Raw genomic sequence first — 26652 nt, forward strand, 5'->3', positions numbered from 1 at the left:
CTGTACCAAATACAATCTATCAGATTGGTAAACCTGTCTCTCAGAGGAGTGCAGGTCAGCAGCCCTGCACATGCATGCTCGAGCAGAAAAAGTAAGATAATTGGTGGCAGATGGCAGGAGTCAGGTTTCTCACCGTTAATGAGGGAATTACAGAGAAGCAATCAGTGACAGCTAGAGTGTCCCAGGTAGAGACATCAATAGGAACTCATGTTTGGCTTTATAAAGACATAGATGGAACTAAATGATAGATAGGTAGGTAGGTTGATAGAGAGATAGAGAGAGATAAAGTGACAGAGAAAGATGGGCAGACAGGTAGGTGATAGATGCAGAGATACATGTATTCACACCTGTATTTCCTTGCTTGGCCAGCTGTGAAGGTCTAGAAGCCACGATATCCCAGTGTTAATGAGATCCAGTTTCTAATGTTATTATCTAATAGAAGGGACCAAGGCTACTTGGAGAAATGGCTAATTCTAGGGCTGGGGAAGGGAACGTATAAGATAAGCCTGTAGCATCTTGTAGAACCAGAAATTAAAACAGGGCCTAAAGAAGGAGGGATGCAGGAAAGAGGACAGAGGGAAGAGGGAAGGAGAGGAAAAGGAGGGAGGCATGAGAGGGGAAAAAAAAAACCAGGAAAACCCCACAATGACGAGGGCACCTTGAATGGCAGAGGAGTCAGCTGCAGGTGCACCCAATGGACAAAGCTGGAAGCATTTGAGAAGGAAAAAAAAAAAGGAGTGTTGGATTGTAATACAAAGTATAGGGGGATCCCTGGATGGCTCAGCGGTTTAGCGCCATCTGCAGTCCAGGGTGTGATCCTGGAGACCGGGGATCGAGTCCCGCATCGGGCTCCCTGTGTGGAACCTGCTTCTCTCTCTGCCTCTCTCTGTCTCTCTATAGTACTTAAAAGTACTTTTATACTTTTTTAAAAGTATAAAACAATGTGAGTTGATATTAACGTCAATAGATGATTCCGTAAAGATAAAGGGTGGAAAATAGACAAACCTCCCGTGCAGAGAATTCTGAGTAATTTATACAAATATTCTGCTCCCAAGAAAGCAGAATATCATGTTCCATTCCTTAATTGTGGGCTGTGCAGAATAACTTCCTCCCAAAAGTACAGTGGAAAGAGAGGGAATAGGGAGACTCCACAGAGAAAGCCAGCAAACACGACATCAGCCAGGTGATGAAGGGTGACATCACCAGTGTTAAGTCACCTTGACAGCTATGCCCTTGACACGGTATGATGAGAAGGTCACGTCGTTCCTGCGGTCTCATTTCCCAGAACCTACAACCTCAGCCAGGCTAATGATGAAAAACATGAGAACGGCTGCAATTTAAGAGCAATCTACCACGTTCCTCAAAGTGCCTGCCTCTGGCCCCTGTCAAGGTCACCAAAAACAAGAAATGGATGAGAAATTATCATGGCCAGAGGAGCATAAGGAGAAAGAATACGTGAATGTAACATGATAACGTGATGGAGTCTGGAAGCAGGCAAGGACATTAGGTAACCACTGAGGGCACCCGAATTCAGTATGGCCTGTAGTGAATAATGATCTATCAGTATGAGCTGATTAATTGTGACAAATGTACCATCCTAATGTAAGACCATAACAGGGTAGATCTGAGTTGGAAGTCTCACATGATGCTTCAACGTTTAGGCTTTTCAGATGCTGGAATCTAGAACGGAGTGAAAAGAAAATGTTCCTGGTAGGCAAGAAATAGTCCTCTGGTTCTAATTCTGTCTCTCCCACCTTTTTTTTTTTTTTTAAAGATTTATTTATTTGAGAAGGTGGGGAGGGTCAGAGGGAGAAGGAGAGAGAAAGTTAAGCTTGGCACAGAGCCCTATTTGGAGTTCGAGCTCAAGACCCTGAGGATCATGATCTGAGCTGAAACCAAGAGTCCAAAGCCTAACTGACTATGCTGCCCAGGCACCTTCCACTGCTTCTAACTCTGCAATGACAGAATGGAACGGTTTCTCCCCATTCAATTCACCAAATACTTAAAGCGGTTGGTTTCCCAAGCTACAAATTCCCTTTCGGTACTGTACCTCTGACTACACGGCCCCAGATACGCACGTCCCATGTCTCAGGTAACTGGTGGCTAAGGAAGTAAGACTATGAACCCATGTTTCAAAAAAAAAAAAAAACCCATCTCATTTTAATAGAGTTCCACAGGAGAAAAAAAAAATCAATAGTGTCTATTCTCCATTTACTGTTTTATCTTCTTAACCACAATCTGCCTCCATTTTTAAAAGACAAACTTGGTATTTTCAGTTAAAAAAGAATATTTTTAGAGATAGTATTTAGTTTTCATTTTTCAGGAATGTGGTATTGAGTTTAGGGTTGTAATGATCTTCTGGACAAAAGAAGAAGGATAAGACAAGAGTAATATCTCACACAAATTAGGTCTCGTATGTGGATCTCCTGACTCATCTATTCTTGTACTCTTCTCTATTCCAAATTGCACCAAACTACAATTAAAGACATAATTATCGAGGTTCCTGGCTTTGGCAGACAGCAGCGCTCCCGCTCAAACGGTCCTAAGTCATATCACTATGTTATTACAAACGACAGGCAGCGAAATGTACACTCAAGGTAACGTCCTATATTAGTAAGAGAACGAACAAGTCAGTGATCAAGAAATCATACACCCATGTAACCATGCCAGACTGTATCTGACTTCATGCTTATTAGCTACCCATATGCGATGTATACATTTGCAGTGGGACCAGTCTCTGAAGGCTGGCCTTACAGTCAAGTCTCTGGCTAGATGAAAAATAGCTCAGGATGGTGCCTGTGGTCACCTGTGCCCGTAGCCACTGGAGGGCACTGTTCCATAAAATACTCTAAGCACTACTGAGGTCCCAAGTCCAGCTCTGCATTCAGTGAGGAGTCTGCTTGGGATTCCCTTTCTCTCCCTCTCCCTCTGCCAACCTTCCCCTGCTTGTGCTCTCTCTCTCTCTCTCTCTCTAATAAATAAATATATATTTAAAAATAAAACTAATTAAAAATAATAGTATTCTATGGGCTAGCGGAAAACATCTCTGAACCCATCAGTGTTGGCAAGCATAGATAATTCAGAAAAATGAATGTTTTCTTGTTCCTATTATTAATCCATAAATCAGGAGCGTTTTAATTTCAGTCCTCAGGGACCAATGTACACACTCAGCAAGTCTTGGAACATCTGCAAGCCTGTCTCCTCATGAAAAAAAAAAACTAGACATTTGTGGAATCTCTCTATAACATCTTGGGAATATTTTAACAAAATATACAATTCTGATCTCAAGTGTTGCGGCTATTGGTCTCACAGTTTGCTCGAAACCCTCCTTTATTGGGAAGTGGTCCATGCTGGGTTTGACCAAATGCTTTCTGCTGGCATCTAGCAGTCAAACTGGATTCTCCAATGGTCTTTAGAACAGCCAAGGTTGTGTGCCTTCAGACAAGTGGTCTTCTGCTTCCCCAGTTATCTGAGAAAAGCAGTATTATAGGTACAATGAAGAGACTGATGTGTGGGAGGCTCGGGTTCTAAGCAGGAAACCAGGACTGGAACCTCATCTCTAATGACAATGTGTGTAGCTGTTCTAGATCACTCTGGTGCTGTTTCCTCCTCCATTCCCTGGCCTCACCTGCAGAAGATGCTCAGTGACTATGTGTCGAATACATAAACAAATATAAGGACACACACAAAAGGATGAGCTTGTAATCGTCTACTTGGTCAAGGGACTTCAACGTGACAGAGATACGGACCTCCCACCACCCATTCTCAGCTTCTTCTCTTAGAGAAGAAATAGAGGAAGCAAGAAAAAAAACAGAATTCTCAGACCTTCTGGAGTCAAACAGGAGCAGAATAATCTGTGGCAACAGCAATTCTGCTGTTGACCAGACAGAAACCTTGGAAGACAAGTTCTTTTCTTTCTTTTCTTTCTTTTCTTTTCTTTTCTTTTCTTTTCTTTTCTTTTCTTTTCTTTTCTTTTTTCTTTTCTTTTCTCTTCTCTTCCTTTTCTTTTCTCTTTTCTTTCTCCCTTTCTTTCTCTCTTTCTCTCTTCTTTCTCTTTCTTTCTCCTTTCTTTCTTTCTTCTTTCTTTCTTTCTCTTTCTTTCTTTCTTTCTTTCTTTCTTTCTTTCTTTCTTTCTTTCCTTTTTTCTTTCTTTCTTTCTTTCTTTCTTTCTTTCTTTCTTTCTTTCTTTCTTTCTTTCTTTCTTTCTTTCTTTCACGAGCATTAAAGCCTCAAGGACTTTCAATCTTTATGAGACTCTAATAAAAATGTTGCACAAGCTTGTGCCTTAGTTTTGCACGCTTTTTTTTCCCTCTGCACAGAGTTGTCCTCCTCAAACCCAGTTTTGATCACCGGTCTGCCATGCTCAGATATTCCAAGCACCTCTCAAATGCTCACAGAATAAAACTCAAAATCCTGAGCCCATTATTCAAGGCTTCTAGAGTCAGGGCACAACCTACGCCTACCGGTAAGGCCTGTGCCACCTGCCCTGTCTCCACTCAGTGCCACATAGAGTCACAGAGGACAGGACATACTTTGGTGCCACAGGTACCATGTTTCTTCCCCCACTCCAGATCTTCTTGCCATCTGGAGCATTATTCTTCCAGCTGTCACTCAAGCTCCAGCCCCAAATGTGAAAATGGCCCTAAATCTTCCTCATCCCATTGTTCCGCATGCTCTGGAGAACCTCCACTGCCCCTCGCCACCTCTCATGGTCTACTCTCCCTGTGCGGGGTCTGGAAGGTTCCGTCAGCCGCTGTGCTCACAACAGCATGCTTGGAGTCCAGCACGCTTGCCACAGAGAAGGTCCTCCTGTGAGTCTGTGTTGCCCATCAGGAAGATAGCTTTTCACAAGATAGCCTGGCTCATTTAAATACATTTGAATTTTTAGTTTTCCAAAAACTAAAAATATGACTTTCAGCATGAATTTCACAGCTATCGCTGGGGGAATGTGATTAAAGTTCTGTGAAATGTTCCCAGAGAACAGACCTGCAGCTATTTCATGGGAACAGACTGGCATTGGCATTATTATTATTATTATTATTATTATTATTATTATTATTTTGCTTGCTTTTCTAAAATTGGAGAGTCAAAAGTCTCAGGATGCTATAGGTGTGTTGCTTTCATCACTGGAAAGAAAGTCCCCCAAAGGGCACCAACTCTGACCCAGTCTGGCTGTATTCCTCTGAGCATGGAAAGCAGGAGGGGAGAGGGCAAACGAATTACACAGGGTGGGGAGGGGGCTTAGACATGAAGCCTGTCAGCATCTCATAGAAAATATTGGAAGGTCAGAGGACACACAGCTCAGCTGCCCTCATCCCTGATACCAGGAGAAGGAAGCAAGACCCCACTTATGCATCGGGCACCCCTGCTAGGCTCTCAAGTCTGGCTGTGTGGTGACGGAAGCCCCTGGTTAGTGTCTCGGCCTCCAGAGTTCCCCACTGCCAGCACCACCAGCACTCGTTTCAGGGCACCCACCACTCTGCTCAGCTTCCCCCCAGCAGAAACCTTTGCAGAGGGTCTTCCTGTGAGAACTAGGAGCATAATTCAGCCTCCTTACCTGATACGGAACCTGGCCCCCAAATGAACCTGTACACATGATCTCCCACTATTCCTTTATCAAAAATGGAACCAACTGGGATTTTTTTAAAAGATTGATTGTTTTGAGAGAGAGAGAGAGAGAGAGAGAGAGAGAGAGAGAGGTGTGGGTAAGCATGAGGGGTAGGGGGCAGGAAGGGCAGAGGGAGAGGGAGAAAGAGAATTGCAAGCAGACCCATCGCTGAGTGCAGAGCCTGATGCAGGGCTCAATCCCATGACCGTGAGATCATCACCTGAGCCAAAATCAAGAGTCAGACACTTAATTGACTGAGCCACCCAGGCTTCCCAGGTGGGATTTTCTTTTTTTTTTTTTTTTTTTTTGAGACAGAATTCATATGATGTAGAAGTCATTGCTGTTACCATTTTAAGGAATACAATTCAGCGTTGTGTGGTATACGCACAAAGTTGTGCCACATCGCCACTACCTACGGCCGGAATGTTTTCATCCTAACCGAAGGGGAGGCTTTCTCTGCCTTGGCTCTGCAGGCCGTGTGTGTGGGCCCTGTTGAGCAGCGGTTTTCCGAGCACCCCATGCAGGGCATGTGCTTGCATGGGACAGCCCTGACCAAATGCGTGGGCACTGGGTTTCCAATGAGGCTCCCAGTGGACAGTGGTTCAGCTAGGCTGTGACAGCCTGTTGTGAGGAATAAGGTATGTCCCACGGAGCCCTGCTGGGAGGGGGTTCTAGAGGCTGGTGCCCATGTTGCCCTGGATGTTGTTCCTTAGGCCTTTCCCTTGGATGGTTTCTCTTTGTATCCTTTGGCTGTGAAAAGTCATGGCTATTTTGGTCTGGGAGTTCTCCTGGTGCATCAGCAAGCCCAAGGGTGGTCTTGGCGTCCCTGGGCACACACACCAAAACGTGGGTGGCTGAAATGATACGGCGTGTGGGTTTCTTTCACGGTTGTTGGGGCGGGGGAGGGTATATGTGAAACAAGGACTGTCCGTGGTTTGTGAACTGTTGGAACTAAGGGGACATGGGGATTCATTGCACTGTTCTCTAATTTTTTACAGGATTAAAGCTTTATTAAAAGAGCAAAGATAAATGAAAGGTTGAGGTGTTGTAAAGGACTAATGAAACATCTTAAAAATAAATTGTAACCTAGTAAGATGAAAAATGAATGGAGTTCTTCCATGATCACGCTGCTCTGGCTGTGGCTGCTCTGGCCACACCAGGCTGTTGGCTCCAGCCAGTGATGTGCAATTTGGATGAAAACCTGTCGCATTCCTCATGCACTCCAGCTGCACTGGGTACTAGAATACAGACCAGCTCACAGACACCCTGCAGTCCTATAAGGCCAGGAGGTAGTGCTCCAACAAGCGTGTGTAACACCAGGAGGGCCCGCTCTGTCCTCCGAAAGTTTGTTGTTATTGCGAACATAGAGGCACGCGGGTTGCCTCTTCCTCTAACTGCCCATGGAGGGCATGCTGAATGCCTGTCCAGAGGGTCCATTCTGCTTCTTCTTCCCTAAATCAGAACCTCCATCTTGTCCAGGGATTCAACACATCCAACAAAGAATTCTTCCCTTCCTCACTCTGTGCCTTCCTCACTCCCATGTAAGACAACAAGGCAGTCAGTCCATAGCCACCTCCAGGGAGGAAAGCTACTAAGTTTTTGGTAAAGCTGTTACTTATAATATACATAACCACCTGCTTCTCTTTTTAAAAAGCATCTGAAGATAAAAGCCACATGTTACAGATGGCAGGGCAGGGAGCTACAACAGTACTTCTCGACTGGGGGTGGTTTTGCGCCCCAGGGGATGGTATGCAATGTCTGGAGATGTTTGGTTTTCACAACATAGGTGTTGAGGTGCTACTGGCTTGTGGTGGGTGGAAGCCAGGGATGCTGCTGGATATCCTACAGTCATATGGCGGCACCACTACACAGAGTCATCTGGTCTAGAAGAAGCCTGGATTCTTGAGGACAGATTGTGGCAGTAACACAAGCCACGAATCGTCCATCTCTGGTATCTTCTATGTGGGGAAAATTAATTTCTTTGTTGGTTAAGTCACTTATCTGGATTTCTGTTACCTTCAGCTAAAATCTGTCCAACTGATTCACCGTGCTTTCGTTCTCTTTGGGTTCCAACTCCTTCTTACCTCAGAGTTTCAGAGGGTTCTCTGATCTGTAGCAACCAGGACAATCTCCCTGATTCGGACATTTTCTGTACATGTACAGAGCAGGCATTTGCCTTTGTTTGTTGTTGTTGTTGTTTTGTTGCTTTTAGGCATTTGCCTTTGATGCTCTTCCTTTTTGGACCTGTTTCACACCTGTCCCTGACCACAGCTCCTTCCAGAACATCTCTTATCCCTCTTCTCATTAGCGTGAGAGGGCATAGTCTGTACTCTCCATCACCCTAATGAACAGGAAGACCTCTTGTGACTGACAGAGAAGGCTGCTGGTTTCTGCCAAAAATAAAGTGGGTGGGTCCAGCAGTCAGGGATAAGAGAAGGAGAAAACAAGCATGCATAATCCTAATCCCTGCAGATTCACATTGCTATCACTTTGTTTTATTCTCTTTCAGATTTCCACCCCCTCATGTATATGTAGGAAATGTAGATTATTTTCAAGAGAAATGGGCCTATTGGGGTGCCTGGGTGGCTCAGCTGGTTGAATATGTGACTCTTGGTTTTGGCTCAGGTCACAATCTCAGGGTTGTGAGATGGAGCCCCACATTGGGCACCACACTCAGTGGGGAGCCTGCTTGAGATTCTCTTTCTCCCTCTGTCCCTCCCCCTTTGCTCCTCTTCCCACTCATACACTCTTGTTCTCTCTCTAAAAGTAATAAATAAAATCTTTAAAAAAAGAAAAATGGGCATATTATGTTATTTTCAAATTTTTTTCATTCAACATCACAGTGGGAACATCTTTCTATGGGTGATGATCTCATTTAGAGAGTCTGTTCCCACTCCTTCCCTTTCTCTGTCTCAACTCCAGCTTAAAAAGTCTCTCAGGGGGCACCTGGGGGGCTCAGGTGGTTGAGCATCTGCCTTCAGCTCAGGTCATGATCTCAGGGTCCTGGGATCAAATCCTGCATCAGGCTCCCTGCTCAGTAGGGAGTCTGCTTCTCCCTCTGCTCCTTCCCTCACTTGTGTTCTTTCTCTCTCTCAAATAAATAAAATCTTAAAAAAAAAAAAGCCTCCCAGATACAGTTTGATTAGAACCTGGACAGGTTATCTTTATGTTTTTATTTTTAAACCCATAATAGCAGAGGCTGGACTTCAAGATCACAGAGGCCCTCACCCTCCCAGGCTTTATGCTTTGAAGAATAGCACCACCCGACTACAACGTAAGCTTCACAAGGGAGTGAGTTTGTCATCACATCTTCATCTCCAGTGCCTAGAACGGTGCCCAGCACAGAGACAGCCCTTCACACAATCCTGAATAAGTGAATGAGGAGTGAATGAATGAATGAGGAGTGAACGAGGAGTGGGCTGCAACACTACTTCCTTGAAGACAGGGATACATTTTCTTTTATATCCTCTAAATGTAATATGGGCTAAACACTAGAAACACGACCAAAGTTCTTTAGAGATAACCACAGAGGGTTGACTTACGTTGGGCATTTGAAGAAAACTGGGTGTCAGGTGTACATTTCTAAGTTTTGAAGTGACATTGCAGAAGACTTCCAGCCTGTTCCCCAGCATGCACTTCCAAGTTACTGTCAAGCAGACGCCAGGCCCCCTGTTTGCTCAGTAGCACTACTGGATGATAAGGACGGATGGGACCCTTTTGTTAAAGAGCCTCCCTCACAAAGCTTAAAAGAGTCAAAAATCATTACTGCCATGGGTTCAAGTGAGCTTGGCTTTCCTGCCAAGTCTCTCCATATGTGCACATTTCTCTCTGTGCTCAGAGAACACTGACTGCTGAGAATCACCCTCTGGTAAAAATGCTGAAAATTAGGGGATAAATATCTGATACCTGGTAATGGGATCTACTCATATAGCAAAAACCTTAAATCTCTGGGCTCCTATATCCCCCGTTTGGGTCAAGTTAATTGTATTGAGTGACTTCTTGTAGTGTTAATGTTCATAACATCTTCATTCTACTTTTCAAAAATTAATTCATTTCTTCTGGACAGGAGATCTGCAGGCTCAGATCCTAAGAAAAGGGATTATACTTAGTGCATCTGAGAAGTCCAGTTATATCTGTATTTTTCCTGAAATAAATGAAGCATGCCAGTGTTTGTTCCAGAGAGAAGAAAGTCTTAAAACATATCATGGGTATATCATTAAAAATTAAGATATATAATATCTGTTAAATCTCTAAATCTTAAGAGATTCTTCCTTATGAAAATTTAAGACTTTGTCCAGTAAATTGTCTGCTACAAATATGTGTGGTGGATTGGGTATTCCCAAATGTTGAATCATGGCAATATTCTCCAGCAGGTATTTATTCAATGTTCATTAACGAGCTCCTGCTAAAGGCAGCTCCACTGATCCCCTCTCACTGCACTGTGAGCTCAATGATTTTTCTCTCCTCTTCCCCTTCATGCATCCAGGTAGGTACACAGCTGTCTGTGCATATGACTCAGCATCCCAGCTAGATCCTGAGCTTATTAGAGGGAGCAGCCCTGCTTAAGCCTTCTGTTCCCCCTTTGTGCCCTACAAAGGACTGTGCATGAAGAAAATGATTCATAAAAACATATACACACGTCCCCTTCCAGCCCATACTGACACTTGGCTCTCATCACCCCAGAATCAGAACAAGGCAGGTCTCACCGCAGGTCTCTCTGCTGGGAAGAGTCACCTGCAGAGAACCCCCCACCCCCGTCTGACCCCATCTACACTGCAGCCTCATTTCCTAACAGGGTCTGAATGTTCCCAACTTAAGTGGAACCAACTCCCAAATCAGCTTCTAGAGGCACCACAACTCTTTCTCTATGCTTTTTTTCCTGCAGTGTTAACAGAATTCCCTACTTCCACCTTACGCCACCATACACTTGTATTTGACAAAGTCCTAGTTATGTTCAAGTGTCCCTTTGGTTCAAATGACACCCCCATGGACTCTCGTTGAGCTCCCAAGGGAGGAAGCTGCTCTGTCTCAGCAAGGAGCTCCTGACCACTCATGGCATTTAAGCTCTCCCAGTGTCCTGCTAGTTGGCAAGTGCCTTATTTTTCCTTACATCACTTTTCCAATTACTGACCAAATAAATAAGTAAATGAATGAATGAATGAATGAGTGAAATCAACTGATTTGGAGGAGACGGAATGGTAGAAAAAACACTGAATTGGGAATTCTGAGGCCTGACGGGCTGCCTCCATGGGCTGCACTCTTTCCATGTAAGTAATGTAGGAACTCTACCAGATGGTGCTTACAGTTCTTGGCTTCTCTCAGTTTACAATTCCTTAGAGAAGTCTAGCAGCTCCATAGTGGAAAGGACCCACAAAACTGGATAGGTTTTACAGATCCATGACATATCTTGCTCACACATGAAACAGCCCTTTGCTTGTGCCTATATGCAGGGGCTTATTAGTCACATATGGCCCATGTGCAACACTAGAAGTGGGACTTCTTATCCTGAATTCTTTTATTTGTTAGAAATCATTAAATAAAATCTTTTTTTTTTTTTTTTAAAAAAAAAAAAAGGCATGCCTGGGTGGCTCAGTGGTTGAGCATCTGCCTTTGGCTCAGGGCGTGATCCTGGAGTCCCAGGATTGAGTCCCACATTGGACTCCATGCAGGGAGCCTGCTCCTCCCTCTGCCTGTGTCTCTGCCTCTCTCTCTCTGTGTCTCTCATGAATAAATAAATAAAATCTTTTTTAAAAAAGATTTAAATATTAGAAATCATGACGTTGTTCAAGAAATACTAACAACAAGGAAAATTAGTGGACTACCCTAGGCATTTTTATCTCTTAAAACTAGTAAGATTACATATCACCAAATTGTGTTTTCATTATGTAAGAGGACTCTCAATATACTATAACTATTTTAACCTCTCTAGGCAATTCAGAAGATAAAGGATGTCCATTTTAGAACAAAATAAATCTGAATATTTTAAGTTCTTTCTCTACATATTAAAATGAAACTATGGGCCATCAAACTTCAACTGTTCTGTATCAAGTTAAATAAAACTTCCCCAGAGGCCTTCAATGGGTGCCCCACTCACAGAACCATGGAAAGCTCCAGGTCTATGCTTACATGTGACACCAAAAGTATGGACTGAGAATTCATGTCAACATTTTGTCCTCTTGACTCTCATTCAACCTACAATTCATTCACTAAAGTCACACTTGACCCAAAAGCACCACGGGGTCTTGGAAACATCCCTGAAGCTGAGCCTAGAGAACATCCGGGACCTCTCTTGGGCCTGGCTCCTGCAACACCCCTGAGGTCACTGTCCTACATATAAGGACTTCTCTGAAAGGTCACATATGGAACCCTGTGCTGACTTCTGGGCTGCTTCCGCTAACCTTGGTGACATAAAAAGCACCATTTTCTAAAGGAATCTCAGGTTAGCCTGCAGATCAAGTACACCAGGCCTTGATGAAGAAGACAGATACGGAGGAAACTTTGTGGATTTTTAACTGGTAGTGCAAGGCCATTTCTGGGTGAGTCTTGAATGAGTCTCAATACCTAAGTGAGATTTTATGGCTTATCTTCAGAACAAAGCCTCAGATGCAGAAGGGAAAGAGAAAATGAGAACAGGATCTTCATCCCACTTAAAGGACCACCCATAGGGAAGAGTCCACATTGTACATTTTGGAGACAGACAATCCAACAACCACTTCTCTCCTGTGATACTAGCCATGTGACCCAGATGAAGCCTTTGGCCCATTTCCTCACATGTAAAATGGAAACACTCCTGGACACAAAGCATTTCCATGACTGTTAATGTACAAATAACACCTGCCCTGGTGTCTAGGCAGAAGAGGAAACAGGTGGGAGGGGAGGGTGCCAACCAGGATGAGGACAGGAAGAGAGCAGGGTGGAGGCAAGAAGGAGAGGCCTCCTTTGGGTATCCCAGTCCACAGAGGATTTTCATTCCTTTAAAATGCTAGAAAAAAAGCCCAACACATACTGTAGGCACTTGTCCTTTCTTTGTTGTCATTAGGATCTTCTGTGGCTACCTGATGTCTGCATTGACTTGTACTAAATCTCTTTCTGGAACAAAATGGTGTGAATTCATATATTTTGTTCTATGCACTTGTTTAGTGAGCACTTTCTAGGCACTGCACTAGGGTTAGGAAACAGCCCTCGATATAATCAAGCAAATAAAAATAAGCTAATGCTTTATAAGTTAATCTTTACAATACACCTTATGTTCCACATGTAAGGTACAAACTATGCCCTATATGTCTTTATGATCCTACATCCTTATCTAACCAACCAGGGTTCCAGGTGAATGCTTAATAATATCTATGAAGTGAATGAATAAGGATCTATTTACGTTGCTTTACATAGTGCAGTCCATGTGGAACTTAGCTCTTGTTTCAGGTGGTAACAGAATCCTTGAGCTAACGAGGTTGGAAAGAAATGACTTTAAGAGATAAGTTCCTATCCCAGAAGGAAAGTTCTGGAAAGACATGTTAGCAGGAGATTTGCTAAGGTCATGCATGAGTCAGCAGAGAAAGGGAGCTTGCCAGATTCTGCTCGGGAGCCCAAGGTTACAACCCCCAGCTTCTGTCCAGGGCCTTCCCATGGAACAGTCCGGAAACGTGGAACCATCATGGCTGGTGGTGATAGTTTAGAACCTGAGCTCTGAAAGGAAAACTAGTGAATGACCTCCCTTCCCAAGACGATTTGCTTTCTCCCATTTATCAAGCACACATTCTGGTGGATGGGAAGGAGGTAAAGCAAAGAGGTTTTCGTTCTTTTAAACTCTGTCCAGTGATGGTTCAAAAAAGGGAGAGGCAGAGACTCTGGGTCAGTTTGAGGCTCTAGGGAAAAAGAAGGCCATGGGGGAGCAAAGGAGCAGATGGGACTGCCTGGGAGGAGAGGCGGAGTAGAGATCTCTTTTTAGCTATCGGTATGCCTTGTCTTTTGGTGGGCACCTAGTGACTTCTTTGAGGGCTGCTGGTGGGACCTGGGCCATCAAGGAGGAAGGCTTCCCACAGCTTCCAGCAGAACTATAGGGAAATGCTAACGTGGCCTTTTTTTCTAATGCCCATCAGCTGGCAAATGAGCGCACTAATTTTATTTGCAATCCGTTTAACTTTACTTGTTTGGAGATGGTAACCCAAAATTAAGTTTTAAAAACCCAACAATTTGGCTTAAGGATGAACAATTGACTGAGGCATTTTAAACCTATTTGAAATGTGAGGAGTCACTGAGAAGGGAGCTGGCAAAGAAAACACACCAGGAAAGACTGGTGGTGTGTGGTGCACGTACTCCTTGGCCACCTCAGCCGGAAAGGCGTTTTCTCAGCCTTGACCACAGACCCCGTCTCGGTCCCCTGCACACCATGTGAATATTCACATGCAGGTCACAGGGGTTTGTGGACAGAGGTGGGTTTCACTTCTGAGGCAACTTAATGGGAGCAGATAAATAAAATGACTCCTGAGAAGCATTCCTGAACTCTGGCTACCGATACACCTTGTTGCCAGGCCTGAGAACTGGATAATGGGGAGCATCTGTCCATGAGAACTTCAGACTTAAAACTTACCCCCAAGCAGCTAGCGTGAGTTAAGTGTGAATCTACCAGCAAAGTGTTAGGACACAAAACCCAGAACTCCTTTAAGTTCTTGTTAAAAAGTTATCCAGCAACATTATTCTTTTCAGATTTGTCTGCTTACTTCTTAGGCATTTGTCTTTAGTGCCTCACAGCTGTGTTAAGAAAAGTATTTGGTGCCCAGAGGTGTGTGCGATGGGGCTGAGACTCATCCTTTATGCTCTGGCCTTTCTGCCATGACCTAAGCTCAAGGTGCCAGGCCTGCAGGAAACCAGCAGCAAGGGGCTGAGCTGCGTGCATCAGACAGAGCTGTGGGCCCTGCTATGGGGCTGGGCTAGTCCTGACAGGGAGCAAGAGGGGATTAAACCACCCAGGGGACGTGCCTTGTCCTCCACTGACACTTCCAGACTCCCGAAGCACATACTAAGGCTCTTCATTTCATAAAATATCAACTTCCCACTGAATATTGGGCAAGTTTTTGAAATCCCCAGAAGGTAATTTTTGAGAAGTTCAGACAAAACTCAGAGAGACTCGATCTGCCACTCGTTAGCTGTGTGCCCTAGGGCAAATAAGTTAACCTCTCTGATCCTGCCCTTAGCTGTAAAACTGGTATTAATAGGCAGTATACAGCAATTTTTAAATTTCTGAGGTTTGCTCTGTTTCTGTTTTTTGTGGGGATGGAAGCCCCATCTAAGCATTTGGCCTGGGAGAAGTTAAAGAATTAACTCACTTGTTGGTTCCTTGCTTGGCAAAGGGTAGAGGTCCCAAAGATGTGTCTTTGGAAATAGTTCTTAACTTGGCTTTTTTGGTCTTTGCTGTGAAAGTGTAGAGAGCACCCAAGGCAGGAACAGGGGAGCAGACTGCCAAGCACAGGAGACCACCCTGCAGAACGAAGCTGCATGCAGGGTCCTCACCAATCTTCTCTTTGTATGAGAGCCCACAAAAGAGAAGAGGGGGTGAGTAAGGGGCTTTGAAGCAGAGAGACAGCCTGTTCCAGGTCAGAAGCAGTAGAGGTGAGTTTGGCTCACATGTCAGGGACTTGGATCTGAAAGGCCAGAACCCACTTGGTAAAGCTCAGATGGTAACATGACCATTTCCATAAACTTCCCCCATTTCACTCCATAAGACAGGAGATGAGATTTAAACAAGGATGAACTCCATATCCACCACTTGTCAACCACCAGATATTAGAAAGATCTATCCCAGTACCCAGGACAGCCTCCTAGAAGATACTCAGCTTGCAAAGAGAGCACAGGAGCCTGGTTATTCGACCTGCCCAGGCCCTGAAACATTTCCAACATGAGCATGAGATGCAGAGAAAGTTTGAAGGCAATGCTGATTCATTTCTAATCCTGCCTGGTTGGTGACAGGGGTGCTGTGGGCATGAACTCAAAGATCCTATAACTGAAGCAAGAGCAGCAAAGCAAGGCCACGTGGGTTTGGGAAGCCCTCCTCAGAAAGAAATAAAGGGAAGTCAATGGAAACCTCTCTGAGGCTATTGCCTCATTCTTACGCCTTCAGAAGAGGCTGAGGTGCAACTTGTTTCTAGTCCTTCTCCTTCTGGGGGTGCGTCATGGCTCTCCTCCCTCACCATCCTCACCCTTTGCAAAAGCCTGTCATCAAGCAGCGTTGGTTTCATGCATCTGGGGGAACAGACTACTGGTTGTGTCCACACAAGGAGCAGAGAGCATGTAGATGACAGACAACTGTGACCTGGGGTCACAGTGGGGCACCCCGAGAGGGTGGGCTAGTCAACCCGGGAAGAGATCAGGAAGTTAAACACAAAACATGGAAAGGCTCTGTCCATCCAACATGGCTTCGTGCTTATGCTTCTGATGAGCCCACATGGCTGAAAGATTTGCAGGTATGTGGGCCACATGGACACGATGACACCCACATCCTTTCTCAGGTGGCTCTGGGCGATCAACTGAAGTGGGATCTGTAAAGAACTTGGCACTGTGTTGGGTACATTTTGCCTATAGTCGGTAATTGGCAAGTATAGAAACTAAGGCTGGGTGATCAAGTCTAGTACCACCAGCTATCGCCAGCGTCTATTAGATACCCCAATTACAGCAGGAAAACAGGATCAAATGTGTATTTATCATTATAGTGGCTTGTGTAATTCCTTAACATGCTGAGACTTACGAGAAATAAACCTGGTTATCCTTCAATCAACCAGCAAGCCAGCCACTCTCAGAGCTTTTCCACGAATACTCCGTTTGCTCAATCACCCAGTCATTTGTTCGCTGGATTAATATTTATGGAGACTTCATCACAAGCCAGACACTCTGGTCCAGGAGAGAAATGGCACAGTCACTATTACGCTCTTCTGGCCCTGAGAAGCTTCCGTCAAGGACAAGACCACAGAAGAAAACAAACACCTGAACGAAGAATGAGATACGCCACGAGTGTGGGATGGATGGGTCATAGGGGATTCGACTCAATCATGCAGGAGAGCAAGTGATTCATTTTTTATTAATTAAGAAGGCGATCAATGTTTGAAAAGATGTCAATGATAATTAATTAGCCTAGAGTAGGCTGACATGGTTAAGGACTTGGTGGGATAATTTAATTGAAACAATAAATGATAATGTCAGTGCTCGCATGAGGGTCAGCGCAGTCAAGGATGCGGAGTCTTTAATTAATGGAACTTCCCGATTTGCTTTAAAAAGACAGCTCCAGAAAGAGCCTGTAGAGGACTCGCACCCCTGGGCTCAGTGGAGGCAGTAATTGAGACTTAGGGAGCTTTACAGGCTCTCTTAATTTGAACAAAAGTAAAAGAAAACAGGACTTGTGAGTCCTGCTCTGCGGGCTGCCACGCCTGGGGAGGGGCTGTGGGGCAGCTGCCGACCCCCTGCACCTTGATCCAGCCTTCGAAGAACACCTGCTCATGTGTCACATGAGCCTCTAGCCATATCTTGCTCATCTGCACCACCGTGTAGGGAAAGAGGGGTGCCGAGTGTGGTGGGTTTCCTCAGGAAAAGTCTTTAAAAGCCTGAGAGCCCTGCCACAACCAAATCACATCCTGGAAAACGTTCGTCAACCATACTGCAGAGAAAAAAATAACATGAAAAATCTTACTTGCGATCCCTTTCTCAGGAAAACAAAACGTGTGTGTGTGTGTGTGTGTGTGTACATATGTAGTTACATATATAGTTCCTAGATCCTAAAGGTTAAAAAAAAAGCCTGTCCTCTTCTAACGCAAACACACAAAGTGGAGATGGATTTCGCTCCTGGACAAGGGCTGGCACCAAGTTCCAGAAAGGTGGGGGCTGTATTTAAACTTCCCAGGGAGGCGGCATGGCCCTTGCTAAAGGTGAGGGGGTTACAAGATCCAGATGGCACCTCTCTCTGCTGGGAGGGCGGGTGGCCCAGCCGAGGAGATGTGACTCCTGGTCACGCCCTGGGTGGCGGGGGCAGTGGGGCCCAGGTCACAGAGGGGCCTGAAGAGCCTGGTGCAATCTTGGCTTCTCCCGCCCCTGGCACTACATGCTGCATCCTCTCCACAGGTAACTCCAACAAACATTCAGAGGACCTTAAGTGGATCCTGGTTTCAGCTCAGATGCTAGGAATGCAGAAGATGCACTAAGAGTGAGACGCAACGACGCAGACAGGCGGCTGCCCCAACGGCCGCAGGCGGAGTCGACGGGAGCAGAGGCGAGGATGGGTTTTATTGCGTTAAAACAGTCTGAGACGTAACTGGCCTCCTAATACCAGACAACTGGGGTTCTCTTCTCCTGAGGAAAAGTGGACTCTTGAAAATCATGACAGAAGAGAGAGAAAAAACTGGTGGTTTCCATGGTTTACACAAATATGTGCTATCATTATATCTCATCTATTTCTTAGGGGCTTTTAATACGCTGTGGTGATGTTCTCGGGTATGTATTTTACGTAATGACTTCAAATGGTGACATTACTGTCTTTACCTCCTCACCGAGATGTTAAACAACACCGTTAGTCTTGGCAACTTGTCCTTTTTGGGCTTTTCCCTGAGGCTACTGCCGGCCAATTGGTGCGGGCTTCACCCACGGCCTCTCAGGGCCTTCCTCACGCTCCACAATTCCGTGACTTAATGGTTTTGATTGAAAAAAATGTGGCTTTCAAAAAGAAGCAGAAATACCCAGACCATTTTATACTTGAATTCCCCCTCTATCCAATCCTATGAGCTTTATAAAAAAAAATATCCATCTGTGTTTTCAGAATAACAAAAGAGAAGAGGAAAAAGTAAATATGGAAATCACGCTGCTCAGTGCCCTGTGCTCTATCTGCAATTTTACCTTCTAAAACATATACTTTTCTGGTATCAACCAGCCAGCTGATATTTCCCTACATTCAAAGGAAGCAATTTTCTCCAATTTTACAGTCTTTCTGGTACTGCATCCGAGAGACAGAGAGGGCTCTCTGCTCACAAGTGGCTGGATTAGTGGAAATGAGCGTAAACAAACACCGAGATCCTGAAGCCGGTCACTGTGGTCTCTCGGCACGTTCCTGCTCACGCTGACCGGCCACACGGAGAACAGAGCAGGCTGGGAGGCACCTGCCTGGGGCCAGCAGACAAGTGGCCCAGGCCCTGCCAGCAGCCTCTGCCCATCAGCTCCCTGCATGCCTGTGCTGGGAAGATCCAGGCAGGGAACAGCAGGCTCCCTGAGGGGTGCAGGCGGCCCTGGCCTGCTCACAGTCACCTGCAACAGGTAGTCCAGACGGCCTTCAGAAGAGGCAGACCTGCTTACTGAGAGTACATGCAGCCTCGGACCACGTGTGCAGAGAGACAACTCCACGGACACGGAGGAGACAGTTTCTGCTGTTTACAAGTACAGACAGCAGAAGCTGTTTATATCTAAATACCATATCCTCTTTCTGGCATTAGTGTGAAACAGGATGGGTGACAGGGTATCTGCTGGCACGGGAAGTATGTGGCCACCATGGGCAACCTCCCATGGATGCCTTGTCCACCTGCCGTCACACAACGGGTAGGCTGGCACTCCTAACTCGCCTTCTCTGTGTCTTCCCTGCTGTCCCACCACTGCGCTCTCCTTCTGCCTCCTCTGGCCTTTGGTCCCCTCTTTCTTCCCCCACCCCACCCCCCACCCAGAGACTTTAGCAGCCCCTCAATGATGCATACTTTCCACATCTCTCCAAGCAGCTCTGATCTCTTCACCTAGCTTCATGCCTGGTCCTCAATATATAAAGTGCACTTCCACTTAGTTATCTAATGTCAACTTCTACTCTGAACTCATCATCTTTCTTTAAAAAAAAAAAAGATTTATTTATTTATTCATGAGAGACACACAGAGAGAGAGGCAAAGACACAGGCAGAGGGAGAAGCAGGCTCCGTGCAGGGAGCCCGACCTGGGACACGGCCCCAGGGCTCCAGGATCACACCCTGGGCTGAAGGCGGTGCTAAACCGCTGATCCACCCAGGCTGCCCCTGAACTCATCATCTAACCACAGAAACCAATTCCCTGTCAGTGCAATGTTTTAGCCATTCCGGTTACCTAGGCTCTTTAACCTCTGAGTCACACCTGGCTGTACTTCCTGCCATCCCTCCACTTCTGCTCAGCTGCACATCACATCCTATCATCCCTCATTTGTGATGGCTTTTTATATCTGTCACTTAACTTCTGCTCACACACTAACCATCCAGCATCTGAAGATGGGCCAAATTAAGATACATTCAGGTAAGGAGACCCCATTCAGACATTACATTAAGATGATAATGGAAATACACATGTATCACATGGAAATAGCTCATGATCTATGTTATACACTCCCCCCCCCTTAACACACTTAGTATGATCCCACATATGACATTACCTGAAAAGGGAAGAATAAAAATTTAACAGTGGGTATCTCTCGTCGGTGGAGTTATAGGTGAGTTGTAGCGTCTTCAGAAGTTGTGCTCAACTCTGTTTTCTAATTTACTACAATAAATATATAATACATTTATGATAAAAATATTTGATACGACACTTAGGTCCATGCTGAATTTCACCATGTCATCCCAGTTTTCTAAAATTGTTAGCCCTGGGACGCCTGGATGGCTCAGCGGTTAAGTTCTGCCTTCGGCTCAGGGCGTGAGCCTAGAGTTCAGGGATCGAGTTCTGCATCGGGCTCCCTGAATACAGCCTGCTTCTCCCTCTGTGTCTCTGCCTCTGTGTGTGTATGTGTGTCTCTCATGAATAAATAAATAAAATCTTAAAAAAAATATATGACCATTACCCCTGACAGGTCAAAGCGGACTCCCCTGTTTTTCTAAATTCTACCGCATTCTCATTTGCCTACCCACCTTCCAAAAGCCCGCAGAATCTGGCCCCACTGTCTGCCCTGCTGTCACCCCCTGCCCTTCTGTTCTGGCCTGACATTGTTCATGGGTAATGCCAGACGGCCTTTGCAGTTGCTGTTTCGTGCTGCCTGGAATGCTTCCCCCCTGAGAGCTTCTCTGCATGGTTCTCACATCCAGGTCTCTGTTTAAAATCGCTTCATCAGAAAAGACCATCCTATGTAAAATGGCATTTCCATATGTCTCCTTATCCTTAAAACTAGGTTGTTTAAGCATCAAATAAAGTATTGAAGACGTGTGACCAGGTGGCTGCATACCAGGCACTCGACAAGGTCACAAACAGATGTGAATTTCCCTTATGCAGTTTACATAGAGAAGGAAAGACGCTCTATTGAATAAATAATTATACTTGATGCATGTAAAAATGGTTACGTTCAGGATTCAAGGGAGCCTAAACATAGAAGGCTAAGGCAGGATGGAAAAGCCTGCTGGTGGAGTGAGGGTGAGGGCAGGACCATTCGCAGGGTGGCAGTGGGAGAGATGGGCCAGAGAGAGGAGGGGTGTGTGGGCAGAAGGAGCATCCTGGGTATGAACCACCCTGTGGGAGAAAGAACATGGACTCTTGTGGCAATCCAAAGAAGCTCACGTCAGCTCAGAGTAAAAGAAACCTGGAGAGATAGAGAGGCAGAGGAAAGACGGAAACATCTAAGTGGGAAGAAGTAGAGACCGATCACAGAGTCTGAGAAATGCAGGGCCCGGGGGCCAGGACTGTGTGCCTTGCCCTCAGAGCCGTGGGGAGCCAGCCTGAGACCTGTGATGGGAGCCTGGGGAGGGCAGTGCAGTGCCGGACGCCTGCAGCTGAGGCGTCCCTCAGACATCCCGGTGGATGTGCAAATCAGTCAGGGAGACACACACACACTACACTGTGATGCACTGCACAAGCTGGTAGCTCAGAAGACTGAGTGGGCTGCATACAGAATTGACACTCAGGGACTCGAGTAGTAACCACAGTCCTGGGCATGGAATATTTCCTCTAGGGGTGCACACAGTGAGAGGAAATGAGAGGGGTGAGGAAACCAGACATCTAGAAGTTGGAAACAGAAAAACGCCAGCCTAGTCATGTAAGTGAGCCGCCTCCTGGCACCATGAGCCTTTATCCGAGGAGCCTCTGGAGAGCCCTGCTCCCGGTCCTGCCTGCCGCATACCTGTCTCTGGTCCTGATCCTTCCAAGTGGACTGATGTAGAATGTGCCTGTGGCATGGCAGCCACGAGCCTCAATGTCTGACTGGGTCTAGACGGGTGCTGAGTATGTTAGGCGGGCTGGCAGAAGAGTTCCTGATGCATCAGATGTGAGGTACAAGAGACAGAGCAAAGGAGGACTCCAAGCTTCTTAGCCTGTTCTGTCAGAAGAACGGACTTCCCGTGAACTGAACTGAAAGCGGCTGTAGATAGGACAGGGGTTATTTTCTGGTTTTTGTTTTTTGCGAGTTGGGGGAATTTATCAAGAACTCAGATTTGGGGCTTTTAAGCTGAAGGCTGTGATGTCTGTGAGACAGTGAGAACTTCACGGGGGGTGTGGTGTGGAGATGTACATTTAGGAGGCATCAGTAGATGGAGGATACTTAAAGTCATGAAACTCAATGAAAACACTGAGAGAGGAAGTGCAAATATTCAAAGGGGAAGAGCAGAGGTTGAGCCCCTGGGCCCCACCACCATGAAAGGTCAGGGAGAAGAGCAAGAAGCAGCACAAGAGCCTGAGAAGGAGCCACCCATGACACTGAAAGAAAGCCAAGAGAATAGGATGACCTACAGGTCAAGGGAAAAAGTCTACCCAGGTGGAGGGAGTAATCAGCTGACAGGTAAAGTAAGATGAGGTCTGAGAAGTGACCATGGGAGCAACTACTTGGAGGTCAGTGGTGGCTGTACAGGGGAGTTTCAGTGGGTGCTGGGGTGAAATCCTGACCTCCTCACATCACAGAATCTCAGTACAGCGCATCAAGGGACCCACAAGGCTGAGAAGTGCAATGTGTTTCTGGAAAAATTGGAAGGATTCCCTCCACTAAGCGAGTATATGGAGCAAATGCATTGTGGCCAGTCTGGGGAAGTGTGGGCCTCCTTCCTTGTAGGGGGTTCTCAGTGTGTGTGCTGGATGCTGTCCATCCTACTGATCCACAGACCTCAACTGGTTGCAACCAATATTTGAGAGCAGAGAATATGATGGCTGTTATACCAATCATTTTCAGAAAAGGTAGATTAAAACAAGTCTCTTGTATAAAAAAGTAGTGAGGAGAAATTTAACTGTAACCCAATAAATTTCATCCTAATAAATAAAGTGTATTAGGTTCCAGACTATTAACTCCAATATTAAACCCAAGATACACTTGTTAACTTTCATGATTAATGTGCACTAAAAAATAATAAAAATTTAAAAATCAAGTTATTCTCCATGGGGATTTATACCACTTTCTTTATCACTTAGGTATTCTGTTAGTTTCACAACATGGGAATAAGGGATCCTAGAATAAAGAATTTAAGGGATGGCAATAATTCTAGAATATTTACAACCTATAGTCTTGGATAAAACACACCATGTAGCTAGTGAGGTTGTGAAAGAAACCAGATATCCACCAGAAACCTGGGTTTTATCTAATGTAGCACAGTTTATTAAAACCAGAGAGATGTAGGTTCAAGTCTAAATTTTGCTACTTACCAACTGTAATACTGACCAAATCATTTAAACCCTAAGCCTCAGTTACCTCATCTGTAAAATGGGAATAAAGATGGTTGTGAGAATTAAATGACTTAATACATGCAAAGCACTTAGGCTAGAGCATAAGATATGGAACCCCCCAGTAGGTTATGCTGATGTGGTGATAAGAACTATGATGATGGTGATGATGTAATAATGATGACGATGTGATATAATGTGATCTGATGATGATGGTGATGATGTTGACAGTGGTGATGATGATGGTGATGATGATACTGATGATAATGGTGATGATGATGGTGATGATGATAGTGATGATAGTGATGATGACAGTGATGATGGTGATGGTGGTGGTGATGATGGTAATGATAGTGGTGATGGTGATTATCATAGTGATTATGGTGATGATGATAGTGATGATGATCATGACAATAGTGATGATGGTGATGATGACAGTGATGATAGTGATGATGATAGTGATGATGATCGTGATGATAGTGATGATGGTGGTGGTGATGATGGTGATGATGATGAAGATGAAGAAAGGAGAGGCAGACAGAAGGGAAAGGAAGAAGAGGAGAGAAAGGAGACTCACTCAGGGGTTGTGGTGATGGCGGTAGTAGATGGTCCTGACAGAGGGGACTCCCAAGGCTACCAGTAAAAAAACAGCTCCCTGTGCCCTGCTCTCTGCCTGCTGCATGGTGGGCACTCAGTAAACACTAAGTGAATGAAACAATGGTATGATAATCTCAAAATGCACTCAGCTTCACATCATTCGATAATCCAATGACTGTGGTAATCTTTCCTTGGATCTTCACATTTAGATTTGTGATATTAAAGAAATGAATAAATTATTTACGGTATTTGTGAAACATCAATTATAAAGATTCAGTCAACCACTGCAACACTACTTCATCCATCCAATTTAGGAGCAGGGAGAAAGGGAATGACCAGGAAGAGGAATGCAGGAAAGAACAGCAAGAGGACAGCTAAAAGGAGGATGGGGAGAAAAAGAATCATGTCCCCTTACCCTCTGGATGGTGCCTGGTCTTTGGAGAGACATGACCATCTGGCTACATAGCAAAACGTCACCCTCAATGTGGACATTTACAAAGGGAGAGTACTCCTAAGGAAGCTCCTGGACGCCAAAGGCACTTCATTTAGAATAGTAGGTGGTCTTCATGAATAGAATTTACCTGCCAAACAGGCAGGCTGGGCATTTTCTGCTGGGCATGATGCCATTTCTCAATTGCTTGTACTAACTCCCAACTTTGTGGATAAAGAAATGTTAGCTTGTTTCTTCTGGCCAGACAGCCGGCACACTCTGGACCAGCTCCACTCATCTGCAGTGTGAATTAGCTCAAGAAATACAAACTCCTCACAACCAACATGGTTCCAGCAGAAACTTACCTGCTCTTAGGACTCCAGATCTCTGCTTTTTTTTAAAAAAAAATATTTTTTGCTTATAGAATGCTAGTTTAGGCCAAGTTTGCAGCTATGGGCACCCTAATAAACAGACGTGAGTATATTATTTTAGCACCTCATGGAATCTTCGCAGGGCTTCCTCTGACCTCCTCTGAATCTCTTAGCTATGACTCAGTTTTTGTCTCCAACTGGTTTTATCTCTAGATTCTGCCCCTTTACCAAGTTTCCTCCCTTCCCCCTTCTCTTCTTTCCTCTCTTTCTCTCTCTACTTTCTTTTTTTCACTAAGACTTAGCACAGACTAACATTCTAGCCTTACATCCCCCAGGGGTCTATTCTCTGCTTTCTCTCTTACTGAGCTCTTAGCCATTCTTTAAGACTGGAGTTTATACAGCATCCGTGAAATGCCTTCTCTATGCATTTTGTGTCAGGATTACCACTGGTCGCCCATTGTTTGCTCTGTCTCTAGAATATGACTTTGCAATCTTTCAGAAGAGAATAATCTCCTTTCATTCCCAAGACTGGGCCTGGAGTGTGCTACTGGAACTTTCCTCCTGCCTATGCAATGGATAACCACAAATCAAGAGCAGGTGCAAAGTCTCCCTCAACACAAAAGGTAAAACTATTTCCTCCATCAAACAAAAAGACCTTGGCTCTATCCGTGTTTTGGGTTTCTGTGGGCACCACCAACTGCTATTTCCTGCACACTGCTCCTATTTCTCCCTGATTTCTTTGAATACAATACATGCTCTCTGAGATCCACCTATTTCTCTCATCTTTATTTTTTTATCTTTTTAAAAAGATCTTTTATTCATTTATTCGTGAGACACAGAGAGAGACAGAGAGAGAGTCAGAGACATACGCAGAGGGAGAAGCAGGCTCCATGCAGGGAGCCTGATGTGGGACTTGATCCCGGGTCTCCAGGATCACACCCTGGGCTGAAGGTGGCGCTAATCCACTGAGCCACCCAGGCGTCCCTCTCATCTTTAAATAAGCTAATCTAAGGATCAGAAAATAATATTGAGGCCATGGTTGAGGACAAAAGAGAAGCTATTGCCTTAGTAGGAGGTTAATGGCAAAGAGTCATTGCTAGTTGATTTTTGAGAGTTTGTGAAGCATGAGAAGCATTTCAGAAGCAGCCTGACAGAAAACACAGTAACACTGTGTCACTCAACAAGACAGTGGGGGAAGAGCACTACATGGGAAGTCAGGAGACAGGCTTCCAACTACATCTGTGCCACTAGCAAGCAGTGTGGCCTAAAAAAAAAAATCACTTAACCTCTCTGGACCTCATTTATTACAAAAACCAGGATTTGAACTAGACCTCCAGCATTCCACTATAAACATTCTTTGACCTGAGGATTAATTTTCAAGCGCATCCCACTGAAGCTCCCTCAATGAAATCCACATTGTAGAGATAACAGGAGAGGTACTGCTGGCTGGACTACTTAGAGGGGAGGAACCACAGCCTGCAGAGGAGGGTGCATGGTCATTCACACCTTTTCTCCCATGACTACACTTGAAAATTAGTTCAGCCACAATTGGATGAAATGGATTATGTCCTGGACCACAAAATGAACACACTGCCTTTTGCCTCCAATTCTGTTTTGCTGTTTTAAAAACTCCCCCCAAAAAGAAAAGTAGATTACATCCAGACTAAAGTTCGGGAGGAAAATAAATTTATCCTCAAATGTGGACCAGGCTCTGTAGTTTCTTCATTTGCTGACATTAGACAAGAAGCCTTTACATTTCTTTTGGCCTCTCTATCTAGTGAGGAGTGAAAGCCTGGGCTGTACAAAAGAGAAGAAAGAAGAGGATGAGGGAGGGAAGCTTGGCTGTGTCTCTGCCTGGTCCTGTTGCTTAGCAACATCTCCCATCTCCGTCTGAGAAAAAATGATTCGGGGAGGTGACACAGAGGACCCATTTCTCATGAAGGAACAGCCCCATTTTACCAGATCCACATTTTCTTAGAATGATAATAAGATGATTATCACAGCATGGGCTTTATGTATCCACTTCCACAGTCAAAGAGAGA

The 26652-nt window shown here is 45.1% G+C and overlaps 1 protein-coding gene across 4 annotated transcripts in view; it reads right to left on the reverse strand.

The window, feature by feature from the left end:
• The window catches only part of DPP6 (dipeptidyl peptidase like 6), an 826229-nt gene that overhangs the window by 298547 nt on the left and 501030 nt on the right, over window positions 1–26652 (reverse strand). The gene's annotated exons all lie outside the window — the stretch shown is intronic.

This window comes from Canis lupus, chromosome 15, assembly GCF_048164855.1.
Source record: "Canis lupus baileyi chromosome 15, mCanLup2.hap1, whole genome shotgun sequence".
Taxonomy (NCBI): domain Eukaryota; kingdom Metazoa; phylum Chordata; class Mammalia; order Carnivora; family Canidae; genus Canis; species Canis lupus.